The following is a 5,072-nucleotide window of genomic DNA, read 5'->3' on the forward strand; positions in this document are numbered from 1 at the left end:
AAGCCCAACCTGAAAAACACATAGATTTTCAACACTGGGCCAACTGGCAGCACCATGATAGATGGAGAAGAGATTGAGGTTGTTAACAATTACAGCTTGCTCAGCTCCATAACACTTTTGGCAAAAGAAGTTAGGAAATAAAAAGATGAATTGCATTGAGAAAATCTACTGTCAAGGAACTCTCCAAAGTGCTGAAGAGCAACGGTATCATTCTGGAAACTAAGGTGCACCTGATCCAAGCCACAGTCTTCATAATTATTTGCTAGGCATCCAAGATCTAGACAATAAAGAAGGATGAGAGAAGAAGGATCAATGCCTTTGAGTAGCAGTGTTAGAAAAGTGTGTTGAACATATTGTGGACTGCCAGGAGAGCAAACAGGTCTGTCTTGGAGAGGGTGAAACCAAGCTGCTTTCTGGAGGCAAGGATTTTGAAGCTCTGTCTCACATACTTTGGGCATGCAGCCAGGAGGGACCAGTCCTTGGAGAGGGACATCATGCTTAGAAGGTTGGAGGGACAGCATAGGAGACAAAGACCCAGAATGAGATGAATTGATTCACTGACTGAAGAAATGGGATTAGGGTTCAGAGCTATGAGTTGTAGCTGTCTTGATGGCACATAACAACAATGGCAGGGTGTACTTAGCTCAGAGAGTTTCATACACCAGAGAAGAGAAACCATAAATTCTGACTATAAACTCTGTCCAATCTCTTATTGACTCCCTTAGTGACTCATGTGAAAAGCAGGCTCAATGCAGTTTAGATGGAACAAATTAAACAGAACAAATATTCAAGTCCTTTTTAGTGCAGGGAATGCTGAGTCTTCACATTGAATGCAGGTAAATGAAAAGTCTCCTAAAACAAAACTGATACTTGCAAGATAATCCTGATACATTGCAAAGTCCCTGTGATGTATCAATAGTAATGTTCTGGAACAATTAAAAACTCTTAGACACAAGAATAAACATGAAACATGTATCAGTATTCAAGAGAAAGGACAAAGAAATTGCAACTAAGTTCAAGGGACCCAGATGTCAGAGGTCTGGCTAACTTGCAAAGCAAGATTAGCACTGCATTGTAAAACCAGCAGAACTGATTACATCTTGGCTAAAGCATCTGCTTGTCAGTAAACAACTTGAGGAACCAGGATGCTAATGAATTGGGAGTGACCATAGCAAGGAATATGATGAGACTCTTTGTCCTGCTGAGCACACAATAAGCTATCCGGGAAGATATCTTTGTTTTGTGTTAAGGTCTGGGAATGTTTGACCTGAGAGTAAGCATCTTGGACAGATAAGACATAATGCGATTACTCCTGCATGCATGTTTCTAGACTCCTATATATACTTGGGCCAGAGAATAAAGGTTTGCTATTTGTCATCAGCATTTAGCCTCTCTGCGTCTTCATTTCATCCTCGTCCCTTCTCTTCATGGAACTGTTTCGATACAGCGGGGCGGGAACCCGATACCCAGATTTTGGTATTAGCAGAAAAATATTTTAAAGCATCTATTTTAACTATGCTCAAGCATCAAAAGTACAAAGGCCAAGTGCTGGGCGTGCTGGGGGACAAGGTTGGAGGAAGTCTTTTTACTGTTTGCATCATCACTTTGGAACCATGCAAATAAATATCTTACCCAGCCTAAAAAAAAAATAATCAAAAGGAAAATGTCTACACAATAAACTAAAAATAGGAAACCTAAGTAAAAAACAGGAACAATGTAATAAGCAAACAGAAATTATATAATTGAGTAAAAACTATGACATTTAAAATATCACTTTAAAGAAAAGAACTTAATATAGAGAAATAGATATTATTCAAGTTGAATGAAAAAAGGAATAAAACAAAACTATTATAATAGACTGTCATTTACTTAGGAGAGGAAGAAATTACTCCCAGGGAACATACATTTTTATTCCTCAAAAGTCTGTAGTATGGGATTTTCTTGGAGTGTACAGACTAGGAGGGGATGATACTAGTGAAAAGAAATGCCCTGTAACAACTCAAAGATTTCTTTGTCAGGAAGAATTTGAGGGTAATGAACAAGAAATATGGGAATAAAAGACAAATTTCAGGGTGATAAACACTAAAAACTACAGAGAAAGGAACTCCAGAGCCCAGGTCATCCATAAAAGAAACTAATGAACTGGCAGAAATAGCCAAATAAACATTTGCAGAATTTAAGAATCTAGTTAAAACAACCAAGGGAAGGCCTAGCAATGAAACAGGCTAAGAAAATTGTGGCATCTTAAATTGCCATTCAATTATCCCTTATTGTCATACATTAACCCCTCTTGTCTCATCTGTGACGACCACGAAGACTACTGAGGAAAGTTGTAGTGCCAGAGTGAACAATATAGACTTTATTCTCAAGACATTGTGGTGTGAGTTTCAATCTGTCTTGAGTAAATTGTGGTTTATTCAAGGATCTCTGCAAGAACTTCCTTTTATTCTTCCCAAACCCACCAAGTTAAACCAACAAACAAAAACAGCATAAGCAAAATCCTCACTGCTGGTGAATCAATGCTAACTCACAGAGACCCTTCACTGAAATTCTGAGGTGTATCTAGTGGATTTGAGTGATTGACCTTTCAGTTAGCAGCCCAAGACATAACACATTAAAGCCACTGGGGCTCCTGCCCAACTTGAAGCATTATCACTGACTACTCAGGCAACTTTTGCAGAAGTAATTTAAAGGCACAAGAAGAGGCTGAAGCAGCTGGGGCAAGAAAAAACATTGAGGACAAACAGTGTTGTCAGGTGCCACTGAAAACAGCAACCCTATAAACAACAGATCTGAGCCTTGACCTATCTTCATGATCTCTGATATACTCAAGTCCACCAGGTTAGTCACTTTGTCAATCCATCTGATTGGGGATCTTCCTCTCTTTCTCTGACCTTCTACCTTTCCCAGCATGATCTCTCTCCAAGGATTGGTTCTTCCTGAAAACAGATACAAAGTAAGTGAGAAGTTGTTTCACCATCTTTGACTGTAAGGAGCATTCTGGTTGCATGTCCTTCAAGACATATTTGTTTGTTCTTTAGGAAATCCATGGTATACTCAATCCTCTTTATCAATAACACACACAACTTTTGTTACTGTTGATAAGTGTCACGGAGTTAAGTATAATCCATCTTCTTTTTGTGATCAATTTTTTTGTTTTCTTTTTTTAAATTAATTTTAACAGAAGTTTAGAGACTTAGGGTTTTCATTCATTCATTGTTGCACTTTTCTCCCTGCCCACCCCCTCCCAATGCACTCTTCTCCTTAAAAAGTAAAAGAAAAACTCTTTCATTGTTATGCGATCCCCCCCTCCAAGTCCACTCCACTGTGTAACCTTCATTCTGGACTCCTGTCATGACAATAATACCCAATCATATATCCCTTTCAAACAGTTCTCTCCCTCATGTGTTTCAATGTAGTATACATAATTCCTCCCCTCCTCCTATGCCTTCCCTCAACCCCAATGTCAGTCTCATTTTACAACAGTGGCCCTATGCAATATTTGTCCTTTTGTGAGATATCATTCACTCAGTATAATGTCCTCCAGGGTCATCCATTTTGCATAATACTTCATGCGTTCCTTGTTTTTTTTTTCCAATGCCTCATAGTATTTCATTGAGTGAATATATCAGAGCTTCTTTATCCATTCATTTGTTGATGGGCACTTGGGTTGTTTCCAGCTCTTTGCTATTGTGAACAAAGCCTCAATAAACATAGGTGTGCATTACAATCCATCTTGTTGTTATGTACTGTTGAGTCATTTGTGACTCATAGAGACCTTTGTATAAACATTTCTGAATTCAGCTCTATCCAGAGCCAACTTTATTGTCTCTGACACATCTACTCTTATCCCAGTAACTGAGTCAATCCATCTCATCAAGTGTCCTCCTCTCTTTTGCTGTCCCTCCACCCTTCCAAGCTTGATGTTCTTCTCCAAGGACTGGTCCCTCCTTGCAGTATGTCCAAAGTATGTCAAATGGAGCTTCAGAATCCTTGCTCCAAGGAGCAGCCTGGTCTTAACCTCTCCAGGTTGAACCTGTTGTTCTCCTAGAAGTCCATGGTGTATTCATTACTCTACTCCAGCACCACAGCTCAAAGGCATCAATTCTCCTTCTATTATCCCCAATCATTGTCTAGCTTTCTGATGCATAGCAAGTAATTGCAAAGACCATGGCCTGTATCAGGCTCACCTTAGTCTCTAGACTGACATTGTTGCTCTTCAGTACTGTGGAGATGTCCCTGACAGCCGACTTTCCCAATACAATTCGTCTTTTCATTTCCTGCTGGTACCAAGAGTGCTGAATACAGAGCCAAGTAAACGATCCATAGGAAAACCTATAGTCAGACACGAACCCTGCCATATCATATGTCATCCTCACAATCTCTGATATGCTGGAATCCATTATTGTAGTCACTGTGTCATCCCAACTTGTTGGGAGTCTTCCTCTCTTTCTTTGACCCTTCACCTTTATAAGCATTATGTCTTCAAAGGACTGGCTCCTCTTGAAAACATGTCCAAGTATGTGTGACAATGTTCATCATCATTGGCTCTAGGGAGTACCCTGGTTACACTCCCTTCTCAGAGATTTGTTTGTACTATTGGCAGTCCATGGGGCCTTCAATACTCTTCTCTAACATCCAATTCAAAGGTATCAATTGTTCAGTTTTCCTTAGTCATCATTCAACTTATATATACATAGAAAGCAATTGAAAAATACCATGACTTTGAATGTTGTTATTGTTGCTGCTGTTATGTGCAGTTGAATTGCCTGTGACTCATAGGGACCTTATGTACAACAGCTCTAAACCCTGCCCTATCCCGAGCTAGTCTCATATCTTTACTCTGATGGTCTTTATAATTTTGGGTTCTAGTCCTAGATTACTGATTCACAGTGAGTTGACTTTTGTGTATAGTGTGAGATGTGGATTTTGTTTCAATGTTCTGCAAATTGATGTCCAGTTCTACTAGCATCATTTGTTAAAGAGGTTTCTCCATTTTTCAACCTAATGGGCTTCATCTTCTTTTTTTTCTATAATTATATTTTATTAATTTTCATAAACATTTACAGAGA

The sequence above is a fragment of the Elephantulus edwardii genome, unplaced genomic scaffold (assembly GCF_000299155.1).
Source record: "Elephantulus edwardii isolate Elephantulus edwardi_28Jun2011 unplaced genomic scaffold, EleEdw1.0 scaffold00016, whole genome shotgun sequence".
Taxonomy (NCBI): domain Eukaryota; kingdom Metazoa; phylum Chordata; class Mammalia; order Macroscelidea; family Macroscelididae; genus Elephantulus; species Elephantulus edwardii.